This window comes from Anthonomus grandis, chromosome 1 (genome assembly GCF_022605725.1).
Source record: "Anthonomus grandis grandis chromosome 1, icAntGran1.3, whole genome shotgun sequence".
NCBI classification, from domain to species: domain Eukaryota; kingdom Metazoa; phylum Arthropoda; class Insecta; order Coleoptera; family Curculionidae; genus Anthonomus; species Anthonomus grandis.
In genome coordinates, this window is record NC_065546.1 from 43,669,408 (window position 1) to 43,689,865 (window position 20,458).

At 34.6% G+C, this 20,458-nt stretch overlaps 1 long non-coding RNA gene across 1 annotated transcript; it reads left to right on the plus strand.

The window, feature by feature from the left end:
• The first annotated feature begins 18,353 nt into the window (after positions 1-18,353).
• LOC126737061 (uncharacterized) lies at positions 18,354-19,259 on the plus strand. Its single transcript, XR_007660869.1, has 2 exons — positions 18,354-19,092; positions 19,128-19,259. It is a non-coding gene; the product is annotated as an uncharacterized LOC126737061 (long non-coding RNA).
• Positions 19,260-20,458: the final 1,199 nt, after the last annotated feature.

Sequence of the window (20,458 nt, forward strand, 5' to 3'; positions counted from 1 at the left end):
TTCCGTTATAACCCTTTGTTTTCGTAATGCAGGTGATAAGAATAAGCCGCTGATAGGGGTTTCAATAGCTATTTTCGGGTTTAAAGAAAATCGATTTTTCGCATTTTCAAAGTGCTATAATTCCCTTAGTTTTTCTCGAAACTCATTATAACCCGGTGTTTTCGTGTTGCAAGTGATGGGAACAAGCCGCTGGTATAGTTAGTTCAAATTCGAAAAAAATCAATTTTTGGTGAAAAATTCGAAACGGGGGGGTATACCCTAAAAATGAAAAATCTTAAATTTTGGAGGTCCATATCTCGGCTTCTATGGGCCCTATCGGGAAAATTCCAGCGGTTTTGACTTAGTTTCGTCCTTCTGAATCCAACGAGACCATCCGCAAGGTGGTAGCTCCCATATTAGCTGAGATCTCGCATTTTTGTGGCCCATTTTTGGGCTCAAAAACGGGGTCGAAAATTGACTTTTTTCTGAATTTTCAAAGTGCTATAATTCCACTTGTTCTGGTCGAATTCCGTTATAACCCTTTGTTTTCGTAATGCAGGTGATAAGAATAAGCCGCTGATAGGGGTTTCAATAGCTATTTTCGGGTTTAAAGAAAATCGATTTTTCGCATTTTCAAAGTGCTATAATTCCCTTAGTTTTTCTCGAAACTCATTATAACCCGGTGTTTTCGTGTTGCAGGTGATGGGAACAAGCCGCTGGTATAGTTAGTTCAAATTCGAAAAAAACCAATTTTTGGTGAAAAATTCGATACGGGGGGGTATACCGTAAATGAAAAATCTCAAACTTTGGAGGTCCATATCTCGGCTTCTATGGGCTCTATCAGGAAAAATCCAACGTTTTTCACTTAGTTTCGTCCTTCTGAATCCAACGAGACCATCCGCAAGGTCGTAGCTCCCATATTAGCTGAGATCTCGCATTTTTGTGGCCCATTTTTGGGCTCAAAAACGGGGTCGAAAATTGACTTTTTTCCGAATTTTTAAAGTGCTATAATTCCACTTATTGTGCCGCTGGTATAGTTAGTTCAAATTCGAAAAAAATCAATTTTTGATGAAAAATTCGATACGGGGGGGTGTATACCCTAAAAATGAAAAATCTTAAACTTTGGAGGTCCATATCTCGGCTTCTATGGGTTCTATCGGGAAAATTCCAACGGTTTTGACTTAGTTTCGTGCTTCTGAAACCAACGAGACCATCCGCAAGGTCGTAGCTCCCATATTAGCTGAGATCTCGCATTTTTGTGGCCCATTTTTGGGCTCAAAAACGGGGTCGAAAATTGACTTTTTTCTGAATTTTCAAAGTGCTATAATTCCACTTGTTCTGGTCGAATTCCGTTATAACCCTTTGTTTTCGTAATGCAGGTGATAAGAATAAGCCGCTGATAGGGGTTTCAATAGCTATTTTCGGGTTTAAAGAAAATCGATTTTTCGCATTTTCAAAGTGCTATAATTCCCTTAGTTTTTCTCGAAACTCATTATAACCCGGTGTTTTCGTATTGCAGGTGATGGGAACAAGCCGCTGGTATAGTTAGTTCAAATTCGAAAAAAAAACAATTTTTGGTGAAAAATTCGATACGGAGTATACCCTAAAAATGAAAAATCTCAAACTTTGGAGGTCCATATCTCGGCTTCTATGGGCCCTATCGGGAAAATTCTAACGGTTTTGACTTAGTTTCGTCCTCCTGAATCCAGCGAGACCATCCGCAAGGTCGTAGCTCCCATAATAGCTGAGATCTCGCATTTTTGTGGCCCATTTTTGGGCTCAAAAACGGGGTTGAAAATTGACTTTTTTCCGAATTTTCAAAGTGCTATAATTCCACTTGTTCTGGTCGAATTCCGTTATAACCCTTTGTTTTCGTAATGCAGGTGATAAGAATAAGCCGCTGATAGGGGTTTCAATAGCTATTTTCGGGTTTAAAGAAAATCGATTTTTCCGCATTTTCAAAGTGCTATAATTCCCTTAGTTTTTCTCGAAACTCATTGTAACCCGGTGTTTTCGTGTTGTAAGTGATGGGAACAAGCCGCTGGTATAGTTAGTTCAAATTCGAAAAAAACAATTTTTGGTGAAAAATTCGATACGGGGGGGTATACCCTAAAAATGAAAAATCTTAAATTTTGGAGGTCCATATCTCGGCTTCTATGGGCCCTATCGGGAAAATTCCAGCGGTTTTGACTTAGTTTCGTCCTCCTGAATCCAACGAGACCATCCGCAAGGTCGTAGCTCCCATAATAGCTGAGATCTCGCATTTTTGTGGCCCATTTTTGGGCTCAAAAACGGGGTCGAAAATTGACTTTTTTCCGAATTTTCAAAGTGCTATAATTCCACTTGTTCTGGTCGAATTCCGTTATAACCCTTTGTTTGCGTAATGAGGGTGATAAGAATAAGCCTCTGATAGGGGTTTCAATAGCTATTTTCGGGTTTAAAGAAAATCGATTTTTCCGCATTTTCAAAGTGCTATAATTCCCTTAGTTTTTCTCGAAACTCATTATAACCCGGTGTTTTTGTGTTACAAGTGATGGGAACAAGCCGCTGGTATAGTTAGTTCAAATTCGAAAAAAATCAATTTTTGGTGAAAAATTCGATACGGGGGGGTATACCCTAAAAATGAAAAATCTTAAATTTTGGAAGTCCATATCTCGGCTTCTATGGGCCCTATCGGGAAAATTCCAGCGGTTTTGACTTAGTTTCGTCCTTCTGAATCCAACGAGACCATCCGCAAGGTCGTAGCTCCCATAATAGCTGAGATCTCGCATTTTTGTGGCCCATTTTTGGGCTCAAAAACGGGGTCGAAAATTGACTTTTTTCCGAATTTTCAAAGTGCTATAATTCCTATTGTTCTGGTCGAATTCCGTTATAACCCTTTGTTTTCGTAATGCAGGTGATAAGAATAAGCCGCTGATAGGGGTTTCAATAGCTATTTTCGGGTTTAAAGAAAATCGATTTTTCGCATTTTCAAAGTGCTATAATTCCCTTAGTTTTTCTCGAAACTCATTATAACCCGGTGTTTTCGTGTTGCAGGTGATGGGAACAAGCCGCTGGTATAGTTAGTTCAAATTCGAAAAAAATCAATTTTTGGTGAAAAATTCGATACGGAGGGGTATACCCTAAAAATGAAAAATCTTAAACCCTGGAGGTCCATATCTCGGCTTCTATGGGCCCTATCGGGAAAATTCTAACGGTTTTGACTTAGTTTCGTCCTCCTGAATCCAACGAGACCATCCGCAAGGTCGTAGCTCCCATAATAGCTGAGATCTCGCATTTTTGTGGCCCATTTTTGGGCTCAAAAACGGGGTTGAAAATTGACTTTTTTCCGAATTTTCAAAGTGCTATAATTCCACTTGTTCTGGTCGAATTCCGTTATAACCCTTTGTTTTCGTAATGCAGGTGATAAGAATAAGCCGCTGATAGGGGTTTCAATAGCTATTTTCGGGTTTAAAGAAAATCGATTTTTCGCATTTTCAAAGTGCTATAATTCCCTTAGTTTTTCTCGAAACTCATTATAACCCGGTGTTTTCGTGTTGCAGGTGATAGGAACAAGCCGCTGGTATAGTTAGTTCAAATTCGAAAAAAATCAATTTTTGGTGCAAAATTCGATACGGGGGGGTATACCCTAAAAATGAAAAATCTTAAATTTTGGAGGTCCATATCTCGGCTTCTATGGGCCCTATCGGAAAAGTTCCAACGGTTTTGACTTAGTTTCGTCCTTCTGAATCCAACGAGACCATCCGCAAGGTCGTAGCTCCCATAATAGCTGAGATCTCGCATTTTTGTGGCCCATTTTTGGGCTCAAAAACGGGGTCGAAAATTGACTTTTTTCCGAATTTTCAAAGTGCTATAATTCCACTTGTTCTGGTCGAATTCCGTTATAACCCTTTGTTTTCGTAATGCAGGTGATAAGAATAAGCCGCTGATAGGGGTTTCAATAGCTATTTTCGGGTTTAAAGAAAATCGATTTTTCGCATTTTCAAACTGCTATAATTCCCTTAGTTTTTCTCGAAACTCATTATAACCCGGTGTTTTCGTGTTGCAGGTGATGGGAACAAGCCGCTGGTATAGTTAGTTCAAATTCGAAAAAAATCAATTTTTGGTGAAAAATTCGATACGGGGGGGTATACCCTAAAAATGAAAAATCTCAAATTTTGGAGGTCCATATCTCGGCTTCTATATGCCCTATCGGGAAAGTTCCAACGGTTTTGACTTAGTTTCGTCCTTCTGAATCCAACGAGACCATCCGCAAGGTCGTAGCTCCCATAATAGCTGAGATCTCGCATTTTTGTGGCTCATTTTTGGGCTCAAAAACGGGGTCGAAAATTGACTTTTTTCCGAATTTTCAAAGTGCTATAATTCCACTTGTTCTGGTCGAATTCCGTTATAACCCTTTGTTTTCGTAATGCAGGTGATAAGAATAAGCCGCTGATAGGGGTTTCAATAGCTATTTTCGGGTTTAAAGAAAATCGATTTTTCGCATTTTCAAAGTGCTGTAATTCCCTTAGTTTTTCTCGAAACTCATTATAACCCGGTGTTTTCGTGTTGCAAGTGATGGGAACAAGCCGCTGGTATAGTTAGTTCAAATTCGAAAAAAATCAATTTTTGGTGAAAAATTCGATACGGGGGGGTATACCCTAAAAATGAAAAATCTTAAACTTTGGAGGTCCATATCTCGGCTTCTATGGGCCCTATCGGGAAAGTTCCAACGGTTTTGACTTAGTTTCGTCCTTCTGAATCCAACGAGACCATCCGCAAGGTCGTAGCTCCCATAATAGCTGAGATCTCGCATTTTTGTGGCCCATATTTGGGCTCAAAAACGGGGTCGAAAATTGACTTTTTTCCGAATTTTCAAAGTGCTATAATTCCACTTGTTCTGGTCGAATTCCGTTATAACCCTTTGTTTTCGTAATACTGGTGATAAGAATCTGGTATAGTTAGTTCAAATTCGAAAAAAATCAATTTTTGGTGAAAAATTCGATACGGGGGGGTATACCCTAAAAATGAAAAATCTCAAATTTTGGAGGTCCATATCTCGGCTTCTATGGGCCCTATCGGGAAAATTCCAACGGTTTTGACTTAGTTTCGTCCTTCTGAATCCAACGAGACCATCCGCAAGGTCGTAGCTTTTATGATAGCCGAGATATGGCATTTTTGATGCCCATTTTTGGCCTCAAAAACGAGGTCGAAAAAATACTCGATTTCTTATTTCTGCTCGGATACCCTTATAACCCGATATTTTCGTGATCTACTTGATGAGAACAATCCGTGGTATAGTTAGTTCAAATTTTGAAGGCCCGTATTAAAATATTACAAATTATCATAGTCAGCCTAGAGGAGGTACCCTAGACTAACTGTGGTATAAGTTTCATAGGCGCAGAATAAATTTTAAGTTAATTATGATTTTTCAAACGAACCCTCTAAAAGGCAAAAAATAACATAAAAATATTAATTACGTTGGAACGCCGCACGGAAATTTTAAAAACGTTATACCAAAGTAAAGTACTCTTTTTGCCTCACATTTTAGTACCATAATATACAGTGCATACTATTTAAAAAAAATCATATTTTATAGTAACTTTTTTGTGACACACCCAGTATACATAAAAATATTTTTAGTCCGTAGGTTTTTGTCAACCCTACAACTTTGCTGAAGAACTTTTTGCTCTACCTTGTATAGTTAAGGCGCTATCTTAACCGTACACCTTGTTGGCACACCCTGTATAATATCTAGTAAAAACTTACGTTTATAAATAATAGAACTCAATAAGAGTTAATATTTTACTTATCGATCACTAAATATCGTAATATATTTTGCAGTTTATTTTAATGTGTATATGTAGTATGTTGATTGTATTTTGTATATACTCAATTTTGGAGCTTGACCAAGTAACTTCACCTAAACTATAAGACGTCTGAAGAGTTGTAGACTTAATCCTAAATACACTTTGCCCACTATAAAACATGGCGGCGGAAATGTTATGGTGTGGGGGTGTTTTTCAGAAAGAGGTGTTGGTCCATTAGTGCGTGTAGAAGGTAAAATGGATCGTTTTGAATATCTGCGCATTCTTGAGCAGCAAATGCTTCCACATGCTGTAGACAACAAGGCTCTTATTGTGGACGTTTCAACACGATAACGATCCAAAGCATACCTCGTACTTGTGAAACAGTGGTTAGCTAGCAACAAAGTTAATGAGGTGGCCTGCTCGGAGCACAAATATTAACCCTATAGAAAATCTTTGGGAAGAATTGGATCGACGTCTATGAGAAAACAACAAGGCTAAATTCAGAAACCAGGATGAATTATTTCAAAAATTAAATGAAATATGGTTGACCATAAGTCCAATATATTAACAAGCTAATGTTGTCAATGAATTCTAGGTGTATATAAGTTATTAAGACTAAGGACAACCCGATATTAATTGTACTCTATGGAAAAATTAAATAAATAAATTGTTTTTCCACTTTTTGCCTTTTATTAAAATATATAATTATACATTTTCCGCTTGGATCCCGTTAAAGTGTAAAAAATCTAAAGTAAAGTTTCTTGTGCCCCATTAAAGTTATTTTTTAAATAAGAACAAAATATCACAAAAACCAAAAAACAATTAGCAAAAATGTTTTTTTTCTCCACTTTTGCCCTATATTGATATGATTTGCCTGAACACCGGTACTAATTGCACAAATTTGACGTGTCGCAGGCGCGTCGCGTACGCGTCCCGTTCAATGTATACGCGTCTTAATATGCTTACACCTTAAACCGCATTAATCTAGGACATTGACTAGCGCGGTCACATTCTGGGTCAAATTGGCTATTTTGACCCCGCTGGCTGACCCTTTATGGCCATTGCGTTACAACTATTTCCCCCGGAATGCGAGAGGGTGTTCAAATGGTAAATTCCGGCGGAATAGTCGCGAATCTTGGGCGTATTAAACATCAGCAAAGATAAGACTCTGTCGGCCCTCGGAACACGTAATCTGTAGCATTCCGGATAATCTTGCGGACGCGCAAACAGACGAGAAGAGATATTTGCTAGGTGTCAGCACACCTAAATGGGCATTTGTAAGCCGTTTCAAACGTGCGGGAGACTCGTAGCACCGAAAGGGTCATTTGTTCCTGGTCAAGCGTGCGAAAAATATTAGTGCCTCGCGCTTTTTACTATGTTCCTTATACCGTATATCTATATACCGTAAATAAACGTCGAAAAATTAAGAATTTAATGAATTTTTCTTTTACCTTTCTTTAACACCGTACCTGTCTATGAAAAGCTCCTTGGGGTTTGTGTAAAAGAGCAACTTCTTGATTTTTGTAACGAAAATTCAATAATCGTTTTCAATCAATCAGGTTTCCGTCAGAATCACTCTTGTGAATCAGTGATTGTCGATATTTGTGATAATTTTCTCAGAGCCATTGACAGTGATAACTATGTTTTAGCCGTATTTTTAGACTTTAAAAGAGCTTTTGAAACCATTGATAGGAATATTTTAATTCATTAGAAATATTAGGAATTAAGGGTACAGTCTTAAACTGGTTTAAATCTTATCTACGTAACAGAGTCCAACGTGTTAAGTATGTTAGTTGTCTGTCTTGATGTTATGTTTGGTTTACCGCAAGGCACAGTGGTTAGGTCGAGTATTGTTTACACTATATATTAATGATATGATAAAAGTAGTCAAAAAATGTAAAATCGTTTTATTTGCAGATGATACCATGATTTACACAGTTAAAATCTTAATAAACTGGTATCTAATATAAACACTGATCTTGCTAACTTATTTGGCTGGCTTTGCCACAATAACTGACTTTAAATGCCAATAAATCAAAATTCTGTGTGTTTAACAGAAAATCAAGATTGAGCTGGGTAGACATTGACGCTATGGACATTATTGTAGATGGAGAAAAAATTATTTTTGAAAAGGAAATAAAATACTTAGGGACTATATTGGACGCAAGCCTAAACTTTCATGCGCATGCTAATTATATCATGAGGAAGTTTTCAAAGAAAGTTGGATTTATAGCACGCATAGGAAAAAATCTATTAATGCACACAAAACTAATGCTTTATAATGCTATTGCCCTTCCCCATCTGCAATTCTGTTCGACATTATTAATTAATTTACCCCAATATATAATAAACCAGTTTGAAATAATACAAAATAGAGCTATGAGACTGATCCTTAAATGTAATCGTTATACCCCAGTTGTGTCTATCTTAAACGTCCTAGGTATGTTGCTTGTGAACCAAAGAATTATGTTTAATGTTAATCTGTTTATTTTTAAATTAAAACATCGTCTGCTACCAGACTATATCTGTGATAAATTGACAATTTTTAGTGATGTTCACATTTATCTTACTCGCAACCGAACAGATTTCCTAGTTGACAGATGTAATACAACTCAGTTGCTCAAGTCAATATTATACAAGGTGTCTACTATAAAAACCGCAAAACTTTAAGAAGTGATTAAACAAGTCATTTGCAACAAAAAAGTCGTATAACATTTTTTCGAAAAGTGGTTAGTTCTTCTGGTATTTAACATTTTTTGATTTTATTATATTTCTTTGTTTTTTTTTTCATATAAACAAGAATATCTCCGTTATTTTTACCACCACATAAAATTTAGATATAGCATCTGAAAGAGAACTAAATTTGCTATAAGATGGGTATATTAAAGTTTTTAATTAATTTTTTATACCGGGTGTTATCAGAAGTTAAATGTAACATTTAGGAAATGTGCAAAATTAGTGGTATCTTCTTCGTTGTCTTTTTTCTAAAATTTGGTAAAAAGGGACATTTTTTTTTTTTAGCAAAAACTACTGCATTTAATATGCTTTCCAATGACATACTTACTTTTGTGATAGCTATTTGTTTTCACAGCAATATCATGGGCAAAAGAAAAAAAACCACAAAAATTGAAAATTTTCAAATTTTATATTTTCTTGATTGACCAAAAGTAAAAATCAAAATTTCATTAAACAAACCTAAAATTATAACAATTGTTCAAAATGACTTCCCTCTTGTTCAATACATTTCATGCAGCTTCTTCTGACACTATCAACAACCCGTTCAAGTTCAACGCGTTTTTGTCGCATTTCATTGGAACACACACTAATTCGATTAATTAGTTCGTCTCGAGTATTAATGTTAATACTATAAACATTAGATTTTAATGTGCCCCAGACATAAAAGTCAAGGGGCGTAAGGTCAGGGTTTCTGGGCGGCCATCTTACCGGACCGTATCTTCCGATCCATTTCTCCCCATAGCAATGATTCAAGGAATTTTGCATAATTCTGCCATTATGCGCTGGGCATCCGTCCATTTGAAACCAAAGTTCCTGTCTAGCGGCTAAGGGGATTTCTTCCAGAAAGTCAACAAGGTCCTTATTTAATAAATTTGAAAACTGTATTACAGACCCGAAAAGGCGACCTCTCATTATTCCTATCCATACGTTGACCCTTACGTCATGCTGAAAATGTGAAACAACAGTCGCATGAGGGTTTTCTGTATGCCATATATGGTTATTTCTTAAATTCATTATTTCGGCTCTTGTAAATGTTGCTTCATATGTCCAAAACATTTGATCTGTTCCCCACTCTAGCAACTTATTCAACGACCACCTACAGAATTGAAGCCTCACCTCATCATCCACTGGCAATAAATCCTGGACTTTTTTTCAAATGAAACGGATGCAAATTATTTTTTTAAGAACTCTATGTACAGTGGAATGGTGAATCCTTAATGCAGCACCAAAGCGGCTAGTACTTCTAGATCTATCTTCTGTAACAGCTCTCATAATCGCAGGTTCTTGTCTCCAGTTTCCCCACAGCGTCTGAACACTTCTGCAAATGTACCTTTATGGCGTTGCCGTCTATTAGGAAAACGAAGCGCATACTCCCTTGCTGCCTCCCGCGAGTTTCCATTTGCGACACCGTAAATAAATAAGATGTCCTGATATTCAATGTTTGTGAAATCAGGAATTATTTTTTTAAGCACGTTTAAATCAAATTTCTTATTTAACTCCTTGAAGTCGAAGTGAAAACTTAATTAAAGTTCTTGTCAAATTGTAAAGATCTATGATTTTGTTGCAAATGACTTGTATAATCACCTCTTAAAGTTTGGCGGTTTTTATAGTAGATACCTTGTATAGGGGCTTAATATAATTCAATAGGTTACCGGCTAGTCTTTAATCCTGTGATAGTTTTAACGTGTTTAAAAGGCTCTTGAGAAAATTTGTTCTAGAGATTTAGTATTTGTGTTTTTTATCTTTATTCTGTGTTATGAATTTTATATTCTGTGTTATATCATTATACGTTTTATTTTATAGGTTTAAATTATTTTATGTTATTTATTTATTATTTATTTTACCTTAATTTTATTGTGTGTTTGTGTCCTGATTTTATAAAATTTTAACTCATGTTATATTTTAAAATTTTATTTTCATTACTCACGTTTTATTATTTTTTCTTTTACGTTTAGCTTAAGATTTTATTTCTATGATTTTATTTTTACATTGTATATGTTTGTTTTCTTACCTTTTTTATATTTCCACTCATATGTGAATGCATAATCTTAAACATTTTTATTCGTCAACAATACTCGTACCTTATACCAGCACTATTATTGTAAAATTATCTTTATTTTTTGATTTTGTTTTGGTTTTTAGTCTATTAGTTTATAATATTATATTAAATGCCATACTATGTATTTTATTTTTATGTAGCAGATTTTGCTAAATAAAGAAATATTTTATTTATTTATTTATTTTATTGTATAAGGGAGAGTTGGGGAATGGTGCGCAGTTAAGCAAAAATTGTATTTGTGGCGAGCCTATAACATATAAATTAGTTTTAAAAATGATATGAGATGTATTACCTATTAATGTATATATATGTAAAATGTTATTTAAAAAAAATCTACTACGCAAGTATAAAATTAAACAAAAATAAAAAAATCATTTGCGCATAATTAGCCGTTCTGACGGGCAATGATGCGCAAGGGTTAGGTGATCGTGCGCAGGAAATAACTGTTTTAAAAAATTATTTGTTTTTAAATATTAATATTTAAAGTAGTTATTTTTAAGTAGTAATATTTAAACAGCAGTATAAAGCCTTAATTTAAACAGTATAGTCGCAGATGTAATTTTCTGGAATATCAGCAGACGTGCAGGCTGCGTGGTTCCAAGAAGCACACATAACACAGTGGTACCATAGTTATCGATTTTTGCCAACTTCTCCACAAATACAACATATCTCGTTGGGTTTTGAGGGAGTTTTTGGAGAAGGCGGCATGAAGTTAAATTCATCAATATCGTCTAACTCATCATCGTCGCATATCTCAGACAATTCATTTTCCAATGAATCATCGGATGTCTCAGGTGTGGCCTCTCTCTTTCTTTTTTGTTTTCCTTTAAGTGTTTTTGCATCAATTCTTCTTCAAAACATTTTCTTATAGTTTTCTTTTAAAGTGATTTTCCTCTTTCTTTAAGTTTTTATACTCTCTTCTTCTCGTCAGCGATTTCTAGTTCTTCCCTAACCGGAGTGCTTGTAAGGATTTTTAAACATTGCTTTTTTTTAGCATTTTTTTTACTCCTTTAATAACTTTTTTTGTTGGTATAGGAGCCATAGAAAGGAAAGAGTTCTCTTTCGATGTACCTGGCTGAGGATTGTTATAGTCAATTAAAGATGTTTGTCTAGCCTCTGGCAAAGAATCCTTTTCTTCTGGTTCAGAACTATTTGGCAATGAAACATTAGCTTCTGGTCTGGATAAGGGTGGGTGATTTTCGTCGCTGCTAACAACGGTGCAATTTGTGTTTTGCCTAGAAGGGGTAAAATCATCCTCACTAAATCTGTCTGGATTTAGTGGATAAATTCCTGAAGTGCGGAACCCTCAGACAGCTTTCTCCATGGTGGCGACTTTCATGAATGCTCTGTTTAATAATTCAGATACGTCATATTCTGTTATTTTTTGAATAAAGATCGTATTCTCTATAGAGAGCAATTTTAAATAAACTAAAAAAAGTTCGATCCAATGGCTGAAGACGATCTGAGGTGTGGGGAGGAAGAGAAATCCTATTAATATTATTTCCTTTACAAACATTATAAGCCGAAATCGAAATATGACTTGAATGGTTGTCTAAAATCAATAGGACAGGATCAGATGCAGTAGGCTTTGCACGTTTTGCAAAATGAGACAGCCACTCAACAAATAGCCCAGAGTTAATCCAACCGTTCTTTGAACATTTGTACAAGGCACCTAAGGGTCCATTTTTTTGCAGAGTTGTTGGCATTCTTACTCGGGGATATATGAGCATGGGGGGGATGTAATTCCCTGCAGCGCTCATACAAAAAACTCCAGTTATTGTCCTTCCCCTTTCAGCAGATATAGCAGAGCCCACTTTTTTTACTCTTCTGGCACCATAAACTTTCGGACATTTAGCTTGAACCGCTGTAATGCCTGTTTCGTCCATGTTAAATATTCTGCTTGGTTGAAATTTAAACTTTTGCATAAGAATCTTAAAATTAGAATAAAATAGTTCTACAGATTCTTTATTAAAAGATGAAATCCGATTTAAACTCGTGCCCTCAGGCTGTCGCAGTTTTATCTCGGGAAATCTTTTTAGAAATCCATAAAGCCATGCTTTGCCAGCTAGTCCCTTTTCTCGATTAAAGTTGTGAATAATATTATTTTGTTCTGCATACCTAAATGCAAGCCTTCTTAGATCATCAGGTGTCAACCCAAAAAACAATTTTGAAAGCAGCAGAACATAATCTTTTAATTCACACTCTATTTCTTTAGAGAATTCAGTTTTACAGCCCAATCGAGGTAGTTTAAGATCATCTTTCAACAACTTTTTTCTAAGGGTAGATCTTCCTACTTCCCTAATCTTTCTTCCGTCGGTCCTTATAGCATCTAGGGCTTTTTGCAGGGTTTCCGTCGTATAAGAAAGGATATCAGTCTTTCGTGTGTAATTTCTAGGAATCTGAAAACATTAAATAGTACTATTACTTCTTAGCATTTATTTACGTGAAGGGGAATCGTGCACTTCTGCGCACAACTACCCCTTTGTTATTGTCTTTTATAAAAACATGATGTGGCCAAAAACATATAAACAATGTATGATTTAAAGGTGCCTAAATATTCGAAATACTCTAGATTTTACAAATAGAAGTAATGAAAAACGATTGGACAAAAATTATGGAAAAAATTCAATCGGTTAACCTCTCGGCGATCGTAAACACACTAATGGCGCCAAAGGTCGCGCACACATTTTAGGCACTCCGTTGCAGAGAACAGCACTGGTTTAGCGTTTCGGATAGCCCGCGAAATACAAAATATTATGGTGCGCACGATTACCCACCGCGCACCATTACCCAACTCTCCCTTAACTTAAATGACATAATTATCATGATCATATCATATATAGAAATAGAGAAAGCATAGAATGGGCCACCATGGACCTGCGCCGATTGTCTATAATTAACTAAAATGACTATGGCTGCCATTTGTATTGTCTTTTTCTTCCTTTATGATAATTTCCCATGTGTTTTTCGTTTCTGCATTTTTTTGGTTCTGTGGTGTTTACTTTCATAAAATCGTACAAGAGATTTTTGTACAAGAGATGCATTTTGGAGCATTAGCGTTATCGTAATCTGTAAAAATGAGAGTTAAAGTTATTGATTGGAAAGTTCGATTAATCATAATTATCCTGTTCAGAAATTTATAAAAAAGTGCACAAAACTACATCATTTTTCTATTTTTGGCGATTAGAGCAATTATTAAGAATTTTTTCTATTGGGCTAACTGACATGGGATGAGGCTCGTAGATTCACTGAAGACATCTGCCTCTATCTTCTAGTTTATCAAAATTTAGACACGACAGTTTTTCATTTCAAACTTAAAGAAAATAGGAACTGATATTTATTATATCCATACTAGGTTTAGGAATTAAATCCATAATAGTTTACATGATAATATAATAATATGAACCTCACTTGGAGTATGAATTCTGTCCCATATAAATATTTAAAAAAACTAACATGCACTAAATACAAAACAAATATAGAAAATATTTAAATTTCGATTTGCAAACAGAAAGAACAAAATAAATAACCTGCTCTAATTCAAAACAAAATTAATTGCAAGAAACAGCTGATCAGCTGTAACAGAAGGAGACCATACAAATGGATGGCGGCGCCCTATGAATTCGCCTTAAATTGGATGCGCAGTGGTCTATGAACATTCTACCTTTATCATATTTCTATGATATCATAATGCCCTAACACGATGTAGGCTGTAGTACAGACCTAAACTGCAAATGCAATTAGCCAAGAAATAAACTGTTCAATACCTGATTCAATACTCTCCCCTGAAATGTGGCATATCGAGTTTTTAGAACGTTAAAAGAAATAGAAACAGAAGAAAAAGGCGACGATAGTCGATACACTCTATCTAAGCCCAACATCGTATAGATATTTTTTCATTAAACGCACGATCGATCTACCTATAATTAAGAGTCGTTCGAACGTGCGTATGTGTTAATTGCTTAAAATTACTCACGAGGAATGTTACTCAGTGCACAACAAAAAACGATTTTTATACGCACAACCGCAGAAAATCGAACTGAAACGGACTCTTCCAATAAATAAATTAATCTTTAAGTGTTACACGGAAATTTGCGTGTGGTGCGCCGCTCAATGTTGCACAGGTGCAAGAGGACTTCTATTGTTTATCGCTTTTTCATTGAACGAGTTTCTAAGCGGGATAAAAGAGTACCAGTTGGTACCATTAAAGATCATAAATACAAGGTTGTTTAAGCTTTTCACATACCAACCTAGAAAAGCACGTTTTTCACATTTAAAGGTGTTAATCGGTTTGTAATTGAACCTATTTTTTTATTCAATTTATTTATGAAATCTGTCATTATCACGCTGATTAAATACGATCTTCTTATCATTTGTAAATAGTTGGTTCAAATGTCTTTGCAAAATCAAAAAAACTTAGTTTTCTTATTGAGATGCCAGATTTTTGAAGTAATTTTCTTATGTTAAATTTTTTCCAGATATTTTAAGTTATTCAAGATTTTTCCAGACTTTTGGAGACATCCTTTATTTTATTTCAGGTATTTCAAATGAGTTTTTAGTTATTACTCTTCACTAGCTTAAAATAAGTATTCATTTTATTTGAAATATTTCACCTAATTTTTTATGTCATTCGGATATTACACGCAATTTTTTCGGAAATTTTACGTCACTTTTTTACGTATTTCATATATTTGAAATAATTCTTATGTTTTCCAACATTTTGGAAATTTTTTGTATGTATTATTTCTTTCTTGCCTTTCAAATCATTTTTTCCAGGCTTTTACAGTCATTCTTTTATAATTTCCAGGAATACATTTTATTTAATTTTTTTTCTAAAACAATTTTTATATTAATATTATTATCAAGATATCTATTGATTTTTCAAAATCCATCGATCCAAGTTCTTCAGCCAAGATACATTTTACAATTATATATATTATTTACAGTATGTAGTACTAAGGGAATATTATTTGTGTGTAAAAAAAGCGAAAAAAAATCCCTAATTTTTATTTAAATATAAAAATAATTGGGGTTTTATATTTGTTGTAATTTCTCAAATGTCATGAGTATATAGGGAATCTGTGCCGTATATAATTTTTTCTATTAGTTTTTGAGTTTATTTCAAGCATTTGACGTTATTTTTTATTTTAAATGTTGCCGTTCTACATCTGTGATACAACACAATATTTGAAAAATTTCATATAATTTTTTATATTTATTAATTTTAATAAGATATTGAAAATAAGTTTTATAAAATTGTAATTTATGTTATTGTATTTGTATGTAGCAATATGCTAAATAGACAAAAATTATTATTTAAAAATTTTTTTTTCCAGTTTCTTTCACATTTATTTCGTCATTTATTTATGGTTTCTAAGGGTTACAAATATTTTTTTTATTTTATTCTTGGCATTTGACGTATTTTTTTATCGTTCGGACGTTTGGGGTAATTATTTATTTTTTTACGCATTGTACGCATTTTACGTATGGATATCAACTGAATCGGTGAGTTCGAAAACGAGAAAATCAATAAAAACCTTTTAAAGCTAAAACTACTTAGCATAGACTATCGGCATGCATAGAAAAGTTGTAGTAGTATCTCATGGTTGGCAATGTGTTTTTAAGGGTAGTTTTTCAGAAAAAAATTGAACTACCAATGACAGATCAAAAGGGGGGACGGACTTGTACGGTTTTTGAACTCAATTCTGTATATAAAAAGATATAGGTAAACATTTATTGATTTTTTATATATTTATTCAATACAGAGGAAAAATACAACTTGAAAACTAATATCTCAATCATTTTAATCATCATTTTCAGCGTTTGTAGTTTTCTATGAAGTGATGTGGTAATAAAATTCCAATGCTTCACCTTGGGTATAAGTCATTACCTTTTTGATGTCCAGAATTTTTTTTTTCATTAATCGGAACAGGTTCTTTATATTATAATAATTAAAACCTGTGAGCGTCATTTAAATAATTGTATAATTTTTAATACGTTAAATAAATTCAAAATAGTCCAAAATAATCAAAATAAATCATAAAAATAGAATAAACACCTTGTAAAACAACTGGACGCTTGGGCGACTCCAAAGTAGAGATGGTGACGTGTAGACCTGAAATAATAAAAGTAACCTGAGCACACTTATTCCCGTAAAATTAATTAAATAAAAAAAAGAAGTTAAGCAAAACTCATTAATATGAAAAATATGAATTAATATGTTTTAAACTTGCTCAGTGATTTTACTTTTACGATAACCATTTAATTCATGTTCACCAACATTTAACCACTTAACTTAAATATCCCAAAATTCATTATTCACCAATTTATTATTTTTATCCGATTGTTAAATGTCCCAGTAACGACAACGTACTGATATTGAATGATATACAGTCGTTCAATATGCCAAAACGTGAGCACTACATTACTCACAAACCGTAGCCAAAATGCTACCAAAAACATTATCATAAAACATGAGATTGAGACAGCAATCTCCGATCTAGACCACTTGACGATAACACACTTTGTACTGAGGGGTGCAATGGACACCAAAACGCGAGGGTCCTCTCCAAATACAAAGCCTTGTTAAATACAACGAGCTGCGCAATGGTCCCAGACCAGCTCAGTATCTTAACAAGAAACAATAAACAATCGTTACAACAACACAAGCAAGACAAACAACAATCGGTCATTCAAATATTTCATTATTCACATTTTTAATTAAAAAGGTAAAATATCGGTGTAATCAATAAGATAGAAATAAGCATACTCTGTGATAACACTCACCCTTTCTTGTAGTAAAACACTACACCAAACCAACACAGCTTATTTCACGTCGCAACACCCTTTATTGTTTTTATTAAATAACTTCACTCTTTAGTGACCAAAACTCAAATGAATTTTATAAACCAAATATTTATCTCACTCTTTTATCGAAACCCATAAAAATAATTCCCGAGGGGAAACGCTAAGTGTAAACCGTATTTGGTTACTTACGGTACCGCTGAGGTAGCTTTAGTTTTGTAAATATCCTGGACCTCTTTTCGGTCAGACCGATAAATTTCATCTTAATGACTAAGAAAAATATTTCAATTCTTTAGAAAATAAACAGGGTCTTACAATATGCCTTATTATTGGGCAGATGTAGGCTGTTCTTATGTTCTTTGAGCAATTTAAAAGTTTGGGAGTCTAAGCCATCTATATATTCCCACGTTTTAACATATCCTGGATTTGAACTTTCATACAGGAACTGCCTATAGTTTGACACAGCAAAAGTTTCCTTCTTAGCACCGGTACCTCGAGTACTACATGTTTTTTTATAGTAATCAGGCCACCAGTTCTTAAAATTAGTAATATCAGTGTATCGGATCTGTAATCACACTGTCTTCACAGTAAATGGCTGCTTGTCCCTGGAGGTCAATATTAAGTCCTCATATTCTTCTGGAGTGTAAATTCGATCATGTTTTTTAAAATTCCGTTTTGCACAGCCAAAATCCCGGTCATACGGGAAAAACGAATGGCCTTTTACTCGAAAATAATGATAAATTTTGTTAAATCTCTTGGTTGCCTGTAATGCTAAGAGGAAACGAACCATTGTTTGGTTTCGGTTCTGCCCTGCACATCCATCGGAAAATAAATGCAGTTCAGTGATTTCAGGGGGTATATGTTTCATTATGTAATCATTAAGAAATGTACACACTTCATTAGGTCCCTTTTGACCTTGACCTTCTTGGTAAGTATAAAAATGGCCAGTATTATCCTTAAGGTTGTGTATTTGGTATGCGACTCAGAGCTACCTAAAATAAAATATTTCTTGGACCGGAATATGCGGGAGTGACATGTTTTGCATATAATCAAAAGCTAGTCCCATCACTTCTGGTCGTTCAGTACAAAGGGTTTGCACTTCTTTAATTTTGTTATAAAACTTTTTCGCCCGCCTTTTATGAACTATTAGTTCAGCTGAAACCACTGTCTTTGCGTTATCGTTAAGGTTAACATCTTTAAGCCTCGTTCCATGTCTTTCGCATTCCGAACATACATCAACCTGGGGTCTTCCGAACTTCAAATAGAAGTTTTCGTTGAAATACTTTAAATAGAATTCGTATTTAACTAAGTTTTCCAACTCTGGATATTTTTCGACAAAAAGGCTATGCATTTTCTTTACAGTCAAAGATGCATCTAAATAACGTACGGTTTTGGAGGAATAATGTGAAACTTTGACCGGAAACGCCTGAATGTGCTCTTTAATTTTTTGAGTCCATTCATCGCATAATGTACGAGGTCTATTATTATGCCTACCTCTAAGATCGTTTGATGATTTACCTGCCAAAAGTAGGGTGTTCAGGCGCTGAACTTGCCAGTGCGATATGGCGTGAAGACTTATAAATGCTTGTTTGCATACGGAAATTCTATTTGAGCCTTTTAAGACAAAGTACGAAAAGTTTGATTTTCTTTCTTGTTTGTTTTCCGCACTTCTCACGCGATTTCTCTCGATTTGTTTAGCTTCCATTAGTCCTTGTAAATAGGTAAGTATCTTGTTCATTTTTTGTCGTACGGCTGAGTAGATTAGTTAACACACTTTTTCTTTCTTCCTCAGTAAACTGTTCCATGCATTTCTTTGTACAACTAAAAAATAAAACAGCTATTTTGATTTAAGCTCAACTTGTTGCTAAAATTTACTAGCCTGACTTATCCCTGACTAGCAGTACTTCGGGTGTAAGCGCATAATAAGTACATTGAGTGTACTTATTATGCGCTAAAAAAACTAACCATACTAACCCAAATTCCTATACAAAAATATTTATTTGTTAAAAAAAATAAAAAAATAAAAATAAATAAATAAATTAAGATAAAAAAAATTAAGTCCACTACGTTATCAAATGATATACGTATAATGCGTTCTTCCGAATTGCTGCTAGTCAAAGTGTTAAACTTATTAACTTACCTACACGCAGGGCCTAAAGTCTTTGCATTGACATGTTTACCCGTCTTAGAAACATATGCCTGACCTTGCAAACGTGCTGTTTTTATTGCATTATATTTCCAACTATCAACATTCCTTTTCCTTTTTCTGCTGGCACTACTAGTTTCACTAACTTCTTCATTATCACTGGATGACATAATTTTACTTTAAATTGTTAATAAAACGCTGCTACTAAGCTATTTTTTATGATAAACATACACACGAAGTGAACGCTGTGCGTGCAAATAAGCAACTGGCCACTATTTTGTTGTTGAGATGAAAAACCGTACGACATGGACATGTACGTTTTTTCTCCTCACTAGCAGCCGTGCTACGTTAACGACTAAGTATCTAGTACGGCCACTCCAATGTAGTCAAACTCACCGATTCAACTACATTTGGGGTTCGAAAAGACGTATCAAAAACTATTAACAATTACCGAATCCGAGGTAGGGATGCGACCTTGAAGTGTAGTGGTCGATCAACAAAAACCACAAAAAACTTGCTTAGGTGCATTAAACGACTTATAAATGATCCAAGAATGTCTTTGACTTAGATTTTAGTCGCAATTGGTGACGTAAACGTGTTTTCCATGACTATTTAACGTCGTTTAGTGGATTTCGAATTACCCGCGAGAAAACCAGCCAAAAAAAACTTTATTTCTTAAGAAAAATAGGGACGCAAGAATGTTATTTGCTAGGTTTTATCAAAACTGAACCACCCACGATTGGAAAAAGGTACTTTTTTATGAATCTAAAATTCTTATATTTTCAAACGACAAAAGATAATTTGTAAGACGTCCTGCAGGAAAAGGGCTTGACCCAAAGTACGTTGCTACTACTGTAAAACATGATGGCGGCAATATCATGGTGTGGGGCTGCTTTTCGGCTTATGGAATAGGTCCTATTTACAGAATTAGGGCCATAATGGACG